This window comes from Bufo bufo, chromosome 1 (genome assembly GCF_905171765.1).
Source record: "Bufo bufo chromosome 1, aBufBuf1.1, whole genome shotgun sequence".
Classification (NCBI taxonomy): domain Eukaryota; kingdom Metazoa; phylum Chordata; class Amphibia; order Anura; family Bufonidae; genus Bufo; species Bufo bufo.
The window spans coordinates 300,027,431-300,041,899 of NC_053389.1; the positions used below are offsets into that span (position 1 = coordinate 300,027,431).

Consider the following 14,469-nt stretch of genomic DNA (forward strand, 5'->3'; position numbering starts at 1 on the left):
ATCTGCTCAGTTACTGGGATTTTCACGCACAACCATTTCTAGGGTTTACAAAGAATGGTGTGAAAAGGGAAAAACATCCAGTATGCGGCAGTCCTGTAGGCAAAAATGCCTTGTGGATGCTAGAGGTCAGAGGAGAATGGGCCGACTGATTCAAACTGATAGAAGAGCAACGTTGACTGAAATAACCACTCGTTACAACTAGGGATGAGCGAACCCGAACTGTATAGTTCGGGTTCGTACCGAATTTTGGGGTGTCCGTGACACGGACCCGAACCCGAACATTTTCGTAAAAGTCCGGGTTCCTTGTTCGGCGCTTTCTTGGCGCTTTTTGAAAGGCTGCAAAGCAGCCAATCAACAAGCGTCATACTACTTGCCCCAAGAGGCCATCACAGCCTTGCCTACTATTGGCATGGCTGTGATTGGCCAGTGCAGCATGTGACCCAGCCTCTATATAAGCTTGGGTCACGTAGCGCTGCACGTCACTCTGCTGATTCAAGCATAGGGAGAGGTTGCTGCTGCGATGTTAGGGCGAGATTAGGCAGATTAACTCCTCCAAAAGACTTAATTCAGTGATCGATCTCCAACTGTGGATCATTGAAGTGCTGATATTGAATTGCTCACTTTTTTTAGGCTGCCCAGAGCGTTTTTATATCACTTTTTTCTGGGGTGATCGGCGGCCATTTTGTGGCTTGTGGTGCGTCAGCACAAGCTACCACCAAGTGCATTTAACCATCAATAGTGTGGTTATTTTTTGCTATATCCTACATCAGGTGCAGGCTGAGCCTGTGTCACCCAAGTGCATTTAACCATCAACAGTGTGGTTATTTTTTGGCCATATACTACATCAGGTGCAGGCTGAGCCTGTGTCACCCAAGTGCATTTAACCATCAACAGTGTGGTTATTTTTTGGCCATATACTACATCAGGTGCAGGCTGAGCCTGTGTCACCCAAGTGCATTTAACGATCAACAGTGTGGTTATTTTTTGGCCATATACTACATCAGGTGCAGGCTGAGCCTGTGTCACCCAAGTGCATTTAACCATCAATAGTGTGGTTATTTTTTGGCCATATACTACATCAGGGGCAAGTTGAGCCTGTCACCCAGAGCCTAAAAAATAGGCCTGACATTTCTATTCCTCCAAATCAGTACAGTTTTAGCTGGTCAAGTTATATTTAGTGACCGTAAAAGCACAGTTTTTGTTCTGGGTTGAAAAACTATTCCCAAATTTGCCATTCTCAAAATTAGTAGTTTCTGCTATATCAGGCCTACTTTAAATCTATCCCAAAAAGGATATCTTAGATTGAAGGTGCTGATAGCGTCATTCTGAAAAACTTAACACACACGCTACCGTGCAGATACAAGTCTAATTCTGTGATTAAAGGTATATCTGTCACACAGCGCGTAAAAAATAGGCCTGACATTTCTATTCCTCCAAATCAGTACAGTTTTAGCTGGTCAAGTTATATTTAGTGACCGTAAGAGCACAGTTTTTGTTCTGGGTTGAAAAACTATTCCCAAATTTGCCATTCTCAAAATTAGTAGTTTCTGCTATATCAGGCCTACTTTAAATCTATCCCAAAAAGGATATCTTAGATTGAAGGTGCTGATAGTGTCATTCTGAAAAACTTAACACACACGCTACCGTGCAAATACAAGTCTAATTCTGTGATTAAAGGTATATCTGTCACACAGCGCGTAAAAAATAGGCCTCACATTTATATTCAACCAAATCTGTACTGTTTTAGCTGGTCAAATTATTTGTAGTGACCGTAAAAGCACAGTTTAACACTTTAAATCTATCCCAAAAAGGATATCTTAGATTGAAGGTGCTGATAGTGTCATTCTGAAAAACTTAACACACACGCTACCGTGCAGATACAAGTCTAATTCTGTGATTAAAGGTATATCTGTCACACAGCGCGTAAAAAATAGGCCTGACATTTCTATTCCTCCAAATCAGTACAGTTTTAGCTGGTCAAGTTATATTTAGTGACCGTAAGAGCACAGTTTTTGTTCTGGGTTGAAAAACTATTCCCAAATTTGCCATTCTCAAAATTAGTAGTTTCTGCTATATCAGGCCTACTTTAAATCTATCCCAAAAAGGATATCTTAGATTGAAGGTGCTGATAGTGTCATTCTGAAAAACTTAACACACACGCTACCGTGCAAATACAAGTCTAATTCTGTGATTAAAGGTATATCTGTCACACAGCGCGTAAAAAATAGGCCTCACATTTATATTCAACCAAATCTGTACTGTTTTAGCTGGTCAAATTATTTGTAGTGACCGTAAAAGCACAGTTTAACACTTTAAATCTATCCCAAAAAGGATATCTTAGATTGAAGGTGCTGATAGTGTCATTCTGAAAAACTTAACACACACGCTACCGTGCAGATACAAGTCTAATTCTGTGATTAAAGGTATATCTGTCACACAGCGCGTAAAAAATAGGCCTGACATTTCTATTCCTCCAAATCAGTACAGTTTTAGCTGGTCAAGTTATATTTAGTGACCGTAAGAGCACAGTTTTTGTTCTGGTTTGAAAAACTATTCCCAAATTTGCCGTTCTCAAAATTAGTAGTTTTTGCTATATCAGGCCTACTTTAAATCTATCCCAAAAAGGATATCTTAGATTGAAGGTGCTGATAGTGTCATTCTGAAAAACACACGCTACAGTGCAGATACAAGTCTAATTCTGTGATTAAAGGTATATCTGTCACACAGCGCGTAAAAAATAGGCCTCACATTTATATTCAACCAAATCTGTCATTACTTGTGTGCCTGTATTAGTGTAATACGGTACCTAAATAGATAGCCAGACAGTGTTAGGTGTCTGTAAAAAAAAGGCCTGAATTTTAATTCAATACATTGGCCCGAATAATATTTTTCTTATTGTGGTGAACGGTAACAATGAGTAAAACAACTAGTAAGGGACGCGGACGTGGACATGGTCGTGGTGGTGTTAGTGGACCCTCTGGTGCTGGGAGAGGACGTGGCCGTTCTGCCACAGCCACACGTCCTAGTGTACCAACTACCTCAGGTCCCAGTAGCCGCCAGAATTTACAGGGATATTTGGTGGGGCCCAATGCCGTTCTAAGGATGGTAAGGCCTGAGCAGGTACAGGCATTAGTCAATTGGGTGGCCGACAGTGCATCCAGCACGTTCACATTATCTCCCACCCAGTCTTCTGCAGAAAGCGCACAGATGGCGCATGAAAACCAAGCCCATCAGTCTGTCACATCACCCCCATGCATATCAGGGAAACTGTCTGAGCCTCAAGTTATGCAGCAGTCTCTTATGCTGTTTGAAGACTCTGCTGCCAGGGTTTCCCAAGGGCATCCACCTAGCCCTTCCCCAGGGGTGGAAGAGATAGAATGCACTAACGCACAACCACTTATGTTTCCTGATGATGAGGACATGGGAATACCACCTCAGCACGTCTCTGATGATGACGAAACACAGGTGCCAACTGCTGCGTCTTTCTGCAGTGTGCAGACTGAACAGGAGGTCAGGGATCAAGACTGGGTGGAAGACGATGCAGGGGACGATGAGGTCCTAGACCCCACATGGAATGAAGGTCGTGCCACTGACTTTCACAGTTCGGAGGAAGAGGCAGTGGTGAGACCGAGCCAACAGCGTAGCAAAAGAGGGAGCAGTGGGCAAAATCAGAACACCCGCCGCCAAGAGACTCCGCCTGCTACTGACCGCCGCCATCTGGGACCGAGCACCCCAAAGGCAGCTTCAAGGAGTTCCCTGGCATGGCACTTCTTCAAACAATGTGCTGACGACAAGACCCGAGTGGTTTGCACGCTGTGCCATCAGAGCCTGAAGTGAGGCATTAACGTTCTGAACCTTAGCACAACCTGCATGACCAGGCACCTGCATGCAAAGCATGAACTGCAGTGGAGTAAACACCTTAAAAACAAGGAAGTCACTCAGGCTCCCCCTGCTACCTCTTTTGCTGCTGCCGCCTCGGCCTCTTCTGCTGCTGCAGCCTCGGCCTCTTCCTCCGCCTCTGGAGCAACGTTGGCACCTTCCGCCCAGCAAACATGGGATGTACCACCAACACCACCACCTGCGTCACCAAGCATCTCAACCATGTCACACGGCAGCGTTCAGCTCTCCATCTCACAAACATTTGAGAGAAAGCGTAAATTCCCACATAGCCACCCTTGATCCCTGGCCCTGAATGCCAGCATTTCTAAACTACTGGCCTATGAAATGCTGTCATTTAGGCTGGTGGACACAGACAGCTTCAAACAGCTCATGTCGCTTGCTGTCCCACAGTATGTTGTTCCCAGCCGGCACTACTTCTCCAAGAGAGCCGTGCCTTCCCTGCACAACCAAGTGTCCGATAAAATCAAGTGTGCACTGCGCAACGCCATCTGTGGCAAGGTCCACATAACCACGTGGACCAGTAAGCACGGCCAGGGACGCTATATCTCTCTAACTGCACACTGGGTAAATGTAGTGGCGGTTGGGCCCCAGGCGGAGAGCTGTTTGGCGCACGTCCTTCCGCCGCCAAGGATCGCAGGGCAACATTCTTTGCCTCCTGTCTCCTCCTCCTCCTACTCAGCTTCCTCCTCCTCTTCTTCCACCTGCTCATCCAGTCAGCCACACACCTTCACCACCAACTTCAGCACAGCCCGGGATAAACGTCAGCAGGCCATTCTAAAACTCATATGTTTGGGGGACAGGCCCCACACCGCACAGGAGTTGTGGCGGGGTATAGAACAACAGACCAACGAGTGGTTGCTGCCGGTGAGCCTCAAGCCCGGCCTGGTGGTGTGCGATAATGGGCGAAGTCTCGTTGCAGCTCTGGGACTAGCCAGTTTGACGCACATCCCTTGCCTGGCGCATGTGCTGAATTTGCTGGTGCAGAAGTTCATTCGCAACTACCCCGACATGTCAGAGCTGCTGCATAAAGTGCGGGCCGTCTGTTCGCGCTTCCGGCGTTCACACCCTGCTGCTGCATGCCTGTCTGCGCTACAGCGTAACTTCGGCCTTCCCGCTCACCGCCTCATATGTGATGTGCCCACCAGGTGGAACTCCACCTTGCACATGCTGGACAGACTGTGCGAGCAGCAGCAGGCCATAGTGGAGTTTCAGCTGCAGCACGCACGGGTCAGTCGCACTGCGGAACAGCACCACTTCACCACCAATGACTGGGCCTCCATGTGAGACCTGTGTGCCCTGTTGCGCTGTTTCGAGTACTCCACCAACATGGCCAGTGGCGATGACGCCGTTATCAGCGTTACAATACCACTTCTATGTCTCCTTGAGAAAACACTTAGGGCGATGATGGAAGAGGAGGTGGCCCAGGAGGAGGAGGAGGAAGAGGGGTAATCTTTAGCACTTTCAGGCCAGTCTCTTCGAAGTGACTCAGAGGGAGGTTTTTTGCAACACCAGAGGCCAGGTACAAATGTGGCCAGACAGGGCCCACTACTGGAGGACGAGGAGGACGAGGATGAGGAGGAGGTGGAGGAGGATGAGGATGAAGCATGTTCACAGCGGGGTGGCACCCAAAGCAGCTCGGGCCCATCACTGGTGCGTGGCTGGGGGGAAACACAGGACGATGACGATACGCCTCCCACAGAGGACAGCTTGTCCTTACCTCTGGGCAGCCTGGCACACATGAGCGACTACATGCTGCAGTGCCTGCGCAACGACAGCAGAGTTGCCCACATTTTAACGTGTGCGGACTACTGGGTTGCCACCCTGCTGGATCCCCTGTACAAAGACAATGTGCCCACCTTACTTCCTACACTGGAGCGTGATAGGAAGATGCGCGAGTACAAGCGCACGTTGGTAGACGCGCTACTGAGAGCATTCCCAAATGTCACAGGGGAACCAGTGGAAGCCCAAGGCGAAGGCAGAGGAGGAGCAAGAGGTCGCCAACACAGCTGTGTCACGGCCAGCTCCTCGGAGGGCAGGGTTAGCATGGCAGAGATGTGGAAAAGTTTTGTCACCACGCCACAGCCAACTGCACCACCACCTGATACGGAACGTGTTAGCAGGAGGCAACATTTCACTAACATGGTGGAACAGTACCTGTGCACACCCCTCCACGTACTGACTGATGGTTCGGCCCCATTCAACTTCTGGGTCTCCAAATTGTCCACGTGGCCAGAGCTAGCCTTTTATGCCTTGGAGGTGCTGGCCTGCCCGGCGGCCAGCGTTTTGTCTGAACGTGTATTCAGCACGGCAGGGGGCGTCATTACAGACAAACGCAGCCGTCTGTCTACAGCCAATGTGGACAAGCTGACGTTCATAAAAATGAACCAGGCATGGATCCCACAGGACCTGTCCATCCCTTGTGCAGATTAGACATTAACTACCTCCCCTTAACAATATATTATTGTACTCCAGGGCACTTCCTCATTCAATCCTATTTTTATTTTCATTTTACCATTATATTGCGGGGCAACCCAAAGTTGAATGAACCTCTCCTCTGTCTGGGTGCCGGGGCCTAAATGTGTGACAGTGGCCTGTTCCAGTGGTGGGTGACGTGAAGCCTGATTCTCTGCTATGACATGAAGACTGATTCTGTGCTGATATGAAGCCAGATTCTCTGTTACGCGACCTCTCTCCTCTGCCTGGGTGCCTGGGCCTAAATATGTGACAGTGGCCTGTTCCAGTGGTGGGTGACGTGAAGCCTGATTCTCTGCTATGACATGAAGACTGATTCTGTGCCGACATGAAGCCAGATTCTCTGTTACGGGACCTCTCTCCTCTGTCTGGGTGCCGGGGCCTAAATATGTGACAGTGGCCTGTTCCAGTGGTGGATGACGTGAAGCCTGATTCTCTGCTATGACATGAAGACTGATTCTCTGCTGACATGAAGCCTGAATCTCTGTTATGGGACCTCTCTCCTCTGCCTGGGTGCCTGGGCCTAAATATGTGACAGTGGCCTGTTCCAGTGGTGGGTGACGTGAAGCCTGATTCTCTGCTATGACATGAAGACTGATTCTGTGCTGACATGAAGCCAGATTCTCTGTTACGGGACCTCTCTCCTCTGGGTGCCTGGGCCTAAATATGTGACAGTGGCCTGTTCCAGTGGTGGGTGACGTGAAGCCTGATTCTCTGCTATGAAATGAAGACTGATTCTCTGCTGACATGAAGCCTGAATCTCTGTTATGGGACCTCTCTCCTCTGCCTGGGTGCCTGGGCCTAAATATGTGACAGTGGCCTGTTCCAGTGGTGGGTGACGTGAAGCCTGATTCTCTGCTATGACATGAAGACTGATTCTGTGCTGACATGAAGCCAGATTCTCTGTTACGGGACCTCTCTCCTCTGTCTGGGTGCCTGGGCCTAAATATGTGACAGTGGCCTGTTCCAGTGGTGGGTGACGTGAAGCCTGATTCTCTGCTATGACATGAAGACTGATTCTCTGCTGACATGAAGCCTGAATCTCTGTTACGGGACCTCTCTCCTCTGCCTGGGTGCCTGGGCCTAAATATGTGACAGTGGCCTGTTCCAGTGGTGGGTGACGTGAAGCCTGATTCTCTGCTATGACATGAAGACTGATTCTCTGCTGACATGAAGCCTGAATCTCTGTTATGGGACCTCTCTCCTCTGCCTGGGTGCCTGGGCCTAAATATGTGACAGTGGCCTGTTCCAGTGGTGGGTGACGTGAAGCCTGATTCTCTGCTATGACATGCAGACTGATTCTCTGCTGACATGAAGCCAGATTCTCTGTTACGGGACCTCTCTCCTCTGCCTGGGTGCCTGGGCCTAAATATCTGACAATGGACTGTTCCAGTGTTGGGTGACGTAAAGCCTGATTCTCTGCTATGACATGCAGACTGATTCTCTGCTGACATGAAGCCAGATTCTCTGTTACGGGACCTCTCTCCTCTGCCTGGGTGCCGGGGCCTAAATATATGACAATGGACTGTTACAGTGGTGGGTGACGTGAAGCCAGATTCTCTGCTATGGCATGAAGACTGATTCTCTGCTGACGTGAAGCCAGATTCTCTGCTATGGGACCCCTCTCCAATTGATATTGGTTTATTTTTATATATTTTATTTTTATTTTAATTCATTTCCCTATCCACATTTGTTTGCAGGGGATTTACCTACATGTTGCTGCCTTTTGCAGCCCTCTAGCTCTTTCCTGGGCTGTTTTACAGCCTTTTTAGTGTCGAAAAGTTCGGGTCCCTATTGACTTCAATGGGGTTCGGGACGAAGTTCGGGTCGGGTTCGGATCCCGAACCCGAACATTTCCGGGAAGTTCGGCCGAACTTCTCGAACCCGAACATCTAGGTGTTCGCTCAACTCTAGTTACAACCGAGGTATGCAGCAAAGCATTTGTGAAGCCACAACACGCACAACCTTGAGGCGGATGGGCTACAACAGCAGAAGACCCCACTCATCTCCACTACAAATAGGAAAAAGAGGCTACAATTTGCACGAGCTCACCAAAATTGGACTGTTGAAGACTGGAAAAATGTTGCCTGGTCTGATGAGTCTCGATTTCTGTTGAGACATTCAAATGGTAGAGTCCGAATTTGGCGTAAACAGAATGAGAACATGTATCCATCCTCTGATGGCTACTTCCAGCAGGATAATGCACCATGTCACAAAGCTCGAATCATTTCAAATTGGTTTCTTGAACATGACAATGAGTTCACTGTACTAAAATGGCCCCCACAGTCACCAGATCTCAACCCAATAGAGCATCTTTGGGATGTGGTGGAACGGGAGCTTCGTGCCCTGGATGTGCATCCCTCAAATCTCCATCAACTGCAAGATGCTATCCTATCAATATGGGCCAACATTTCTAAACAGTGCTATCAGCACCTTGTTGAATCAATGCCACGTAGAATTAAGGCAGTTCTGAAGGCAAAAGGGGGTCCAACACTGTATTAGTATGGTGTTCCTAATAATTCTTTAGGTGAGTGTACTTTCAACATTTTCCTTTTATATAAAAATAAATTGATGAATTAATAGAAATAATCAATTAATAATCTTATCCTAGTCCTTTCACACTCTTGCCTCCTGGTAGACTCAGGGCTCTTGCATATGGCTTTTGATACTCTGTAAAACCTGTAATATTGCACCTATTTATATACAAAGGCATACCTAGGTTTTCTCCTTCAGATGTGGTTGATATCGGAGTATGTTCTCCGATACATTAGGGGAAAATAGCTACAAAGATAGGGAAGGGTTGAATAGAGTTTTTTATTCCCTTTTCCTGATGATGTTCTTATGTAAATTAAAATAAACGCAGTGGATAAATTCTAGTTTGTTGTTTTTTGTGGGTTGTCATAGGGTTAATGATTAGTAGTGACCTAGAGACTTATCAACTATGTTAATTAAAATATCCCGAAATTAATCGGTAAGAAATTGTGAAACTGGTCCTAGCGTGTAGCCACATTGCCACCTAGTGGCAGAATTTGTTACCTGCATTATGTATTATACAACTAATGTATCATGTATTTTTATTTTATTTTTTTCAATTTTAATGCATATAATACATTTTAATCCACACAACATGGATGTGCCCAGTCCACCAGTGCCCGATCCGCTCTTCATTCTTCTCAGTCTTCTGTATGTTGGTCCTATATTCACACTACTGTTTCTTATGTGCTCACCTGGATTCATACAGAAAGGGAAGGCACAGTGTAGATATTGCACTTGTACCTTGGGAGCTAGCAATATACAATATATGGACATTCATTCCTCCTGTATTTTTTGCGGGCTGGTAGCTTCTGCAATTAGTTTATTTGTAGGAAATGAGATTTTAAAAAGTCTGATTCACACACAATATGATTCTTGTTCACACACAGATCAAAAACTGCACAGTGTTTAAGGCATGTGTGATATTTTTCCCAAACTGCACCATGCTGGATCACTTACAGAAATCTATTACATTACAGGCTGTGGACACCTTTGGTGGCATATATTTATTGAAGTAGAGTTTTTTTATATCTGAAAATAATATTGGCATTAGGGTTTTATAAAAAATTTGCACTGTTTAGCTTCTGCAGCTTCTGTGTTTCACAGTATCTAACAAGCTGCAGAATGCTGTTTCCAGTGATCCATCTGACATCGTAATCTCCAGCCTCTCTTGTTTTCTTCTGAACGTTCTTCTAAGCTTATTTATGCCAAGATCATAGTTCAGCTATGTTCTGTAGAAACTGCAGAAAACAAGCAAGGCACAATTATTAATAAAACTCTATTACACAAATTAACTTTCAAAATGCATGCATTTCAGTAAAAAAAAAAAGCCTCCAAAGGTGTGCATCAGCTTTCAAAATAGGCCCCCTGTGAATGTATCTTTAGATTTCCGTATATTTCACAGATGGCAGCTAGAGTTGTCAGGATACCAGAATTTTTATTTGATTTTGCTACTGAGAAAAGAAGAAAAGTACAGCGCGCGTATATATATATATATATATATATATATATATATATATATATATATATATATATACACACATACACACACACACATACACATACAAATACACACAAATACACTAAGGGGTATCAGGGTACATTATTATACAGAGGTAATATAACTAAGGGGTATCAGGGTAAATTATACAGGAGTAATATAACTGAGGAGGGCTATCAGGAACATTATACAGGAGTGCAAATGAGGAGGGGTAGCAAGCAGCAGGGAACATACAGGGCAGAGTTCCAGTGGCGTAGCGTGGGTTGCCAGCACCCGGGGCAAGCCAAGTATTGCCCCCCCCCCCCCAACCTGTGGACACGCCCCTTTTTACAAATAGTGCAGTACATGTCACCTACAGTCCTATGTAACACCACAGATAAGACAGTGATAACTCTCTTAGTACAGATAATGTAGTACATGTCACCTACAGTCCTATGTAACACCACAGATAACAGTGATAACTGAGTACAGATAATGTAGCAGATGTCACCTGCAGTCCTATGTAACACTTCAGATAACACAGTGATAACTCTGAGTACATATAATGTAGTAGATGGGTGTGAGGCCCCAGAATTCAGAACACGTACAGTGTGACCTAAAGTCTGGGGCCAGGCTTTGCCAGTGTGGGCCAAATCCTATATCCCCCCTCAAACAGATATGTGGATGGACATTACATATAATGGTACACACTATGCAGTAGAGTACAGCAGCACATACCTGTTACATCCAGTGACGTCTCCTGTGATAAGACCGCCATGATACCTTCCATCAGCCGGGTCTCTGCAGAGTTTCCCAGAAAAATGTTTAGATTTCTCACTTTACTATCATCCTCAGATAACAGACCTCCCCTCCACCCGTAGTGCCCATGAGTATAATGCCCTATGTCTAATTAAAATATATACTGGCCCCTCTGTGTTATTAATATTATAATGGCCCCCTCTGCATTAGGCTCCATTCACACGTCCGCAGAATGTGTCCGCATCCATTCCGCAATTGTACGGAACGGGTGCGGACCCATGCATTCTCTATGGGGACGGAATGGATGCGGAAAGCACACAGTGTGCTCTTCGCATCCGCATTTCCGGAGAGGCCTGCCGAACTTCCAGTCCGCGGCTCTGGAAAAAAATATAACATGTCCTATTCTTGTCCACAGCTGCGGACAAGAATAGGCTGTTCTATGGGGTGCCGGCCGGGTGTATTGCGAATCCGCAAAACACTACGGACGTGTGAATGGACCCTAATCGTAATAATTATGGCGCTCTTCAGCCCCTCCAGCATACAGTCCCATGTAAAATACATCACTCCTTGCCTTCAGCCCCCTCCAACATACAGTCCCATGTAAATAATATCACCCTTCCTCTCTTCACAGCCTGCCTTCAGCCCCTTCAGCATACAGTCCCATGTAAAATACATCACTCCCCGCCTTCAGTCCCTCCAACATACAGTCCCATGTAAAATACAAAACTCCCCCGGCCTTCAGCCCTTCCAGCATACAGTCCCCATGTAAAATAATATCACCCCTCCTGCCTTCAGCCCCTCCAGCATACAGTCCCATGTAAATAATATCACCCTTCCTCTCTTCACCGCCTGCCTTCAGCCCCTCCAACATACAGTCCCATGTAAAATACATCACCCTCTCTGCCTTCAGCCCCTCCAGCATACAGTCCCCATGTAAATAATATCACTTCACCCCCCTCTCTTCAGACCCATTTAACATACAGTCTCCAGTACAAGGATTATTCCTCCTCCCTTCAGCCCCTGCAAAAAGCCCCCCAAGTACACATAACAGTCAATCTTCTGCGCCTCTCTCCAACAACGTGCTCAGTTGAATCTCCTGCACATCTTGAGGCCCCGCCCCCTGTATGACGAGACTCCGCCTCTTTCCCGACATCATACCCCCTGGAGCAAATCCATTCTAGCGCTCTACTGTCTCATAGGCTTCAGACCACTAGCCTGAAGCCTATGTGAAGGATCGCATCAGGAGTTGGCAGATGGCAGTGCAGCACGGAGGTGATGATGATTAGGGTGTGCCCAGGCACACCCGGAACACCCCGTGCGCACGCCTATGACTGCGAGCAACATGGGGTGAGGAGGCACTTGATGGGGTCACTTACTAATAATTTGAGGCACATGGAAGTCTAAATTGATAAAACCATGTACCTTACATTAAGGCCTCTTTCACACAAGCGTGTCCGGATAAGGTCCGGATGCGTTGCGGCAAACCCGCGCGAGTAGGTACGCAATTGCAGTCAGTTTTGACTGCGATTCCGTTCCGTTTTTATCGCGCGGGTGCAGTGCAATGCAATGCGAACAAGTGGATTAAGGTGAGTTAAATTATTTTTTCTTTTTTTTTAACCCCTCCAGCGCTATTGTGCAATGCATTCTGTATTAAGAATGCTATTATTTTCCCTTATAACCATGTTATAAGGGAAAATAATAATGATCGGGTCTCCATCCCGATCGTCTCCTAGCAACCGTGCATGAAAATCGCACCGCATCCGCACTTGCTTGCGGATGCTTGCGATTTTCACTCAGCCCCATTCACTTCTATGGGCCTGCGTTGCGTGAAAAACGCACAAAATAGAGCTTGCTGCGATTTTCACGCAACGCACAAGTGAAGCGTGAAAATCACCGCTCATGTGCACAGCCCCATAGAAATGAATGGGTCCGGATTCAATGCGGGTGCAATGCGTTCAACTCACGCATTGCACCCGCGCGGAAAACTCGCCCGTGTGAAAGGGGCCTAATAGTAACCCCATCAAGCACTGCCTCCTTAGGCTGGGTTCACACGGGGCGTTGCGGGAAAAGGAGCGGGTTTCGTTGCGGGAAGTTTTATTGTAATGCGTTTTGTAATGCGTTTTGCACTCGCGTGAGAAAAATCGCACATGTTTGGTACCCAAACCCGAACTTCTTCACAGAAGTTTGGGCTTGGGATCGGTGTTCTGTAGATTGTATTATTTCCCCTTATAACATAGTTATAAGGGAAAATAATAGCATTATGAATACAGAATGCAAAGTAAACTAGCGCTGGAGGGGTTAAAAAAAAATAAAAAATTTAACTCACCTTAGTCCACTTGATCGCGTAGCCCGCGATGGATCATGTGATGACCGGAGTGACGTCACCAAAGGTCCTTTACCTGTAATGAATGCTCACCACAGGTCCTGTTCAGCAAAGGAGACAGAAGGAGATGCCGGGCATCGCGATCAAGTGGACTAAGGTGAGTTAAATTATTATTATTTTTTAACCCCTCCAGCGCTGTTTTACTATGCATTCTGTATTCAGAATGCTATTATTTTCCCTTATAACCATGTTATAAGGGAAAATAATAATGATCGGGTCTCCTAGCAACCGTGCGTGAAAAACGCAGAATATAGAGCATGCTGCGATTTTCACGCAACGCACAAGTGATGCGTGAAAATCACCGCTCATCTGAACAGCCCCATTGAAATGAATGGGTCGGGATTCAGTGCGGGTGCAATACGTTCACCTACCGCATTGCATCCGCGCGGAAATCTCGCCCGTGTGAACGCAGCCTTACACATAATGGACAATATGGGCTTAAAGGGGTTGTCTCATCCTTGACAATGGGGGCATATCACTAGGATATGGGTCCCACCACTGGGACCTGCACCTATATCGAGAACGGAGCCCAGCAAGTGAAGGACAGCCCACTGCACATGCGCAGCCACCCTCCATTCATTTTCTATGAGGTCGGCAAAAATAGCTGGCTCGGCTATTTCCGTCGGCCCCATAGAAATAAATGGGCGCGGGGCTGTGCATGCGTGGTATGCTCCCATTCACTTCTATGGGGAGCCGGCTTAGTGGTGGCCAGACTGGAGTCCTCCAGCCTTGCGGGGCTCCATCCTCGATATAGGTGGGGGTCCCAGTGGTGGGACCCGCACCTTAAGACAATGGGGGAATATCCTAGTAATATGCCCCCATTGTCTATGATAAGATAACCCCTTTAATACGTGAGGCACATGATGGAGTTACTCACTATTAGGCCTCTTTCACACGTGTTTTCTGTCCGGATGTTATACGTGTAGTGAACATACAACATCCA

At 46.8% G+C, this 14,469-nt stretch overlaps 1 protein-coding gene across 4 annotated transcripts in view; it reads left to right on the forward strand.

Moving 5' to 3' along the window:
• LTC4S (leukotriene C4 synthase) overlaps nt 1–14,469 on the forward strand; it is a 174,252-nt gene that overhangs the window by 145,797 nt on the left and 13,986 nt on the right. The window lies entirely within an intron of this gene.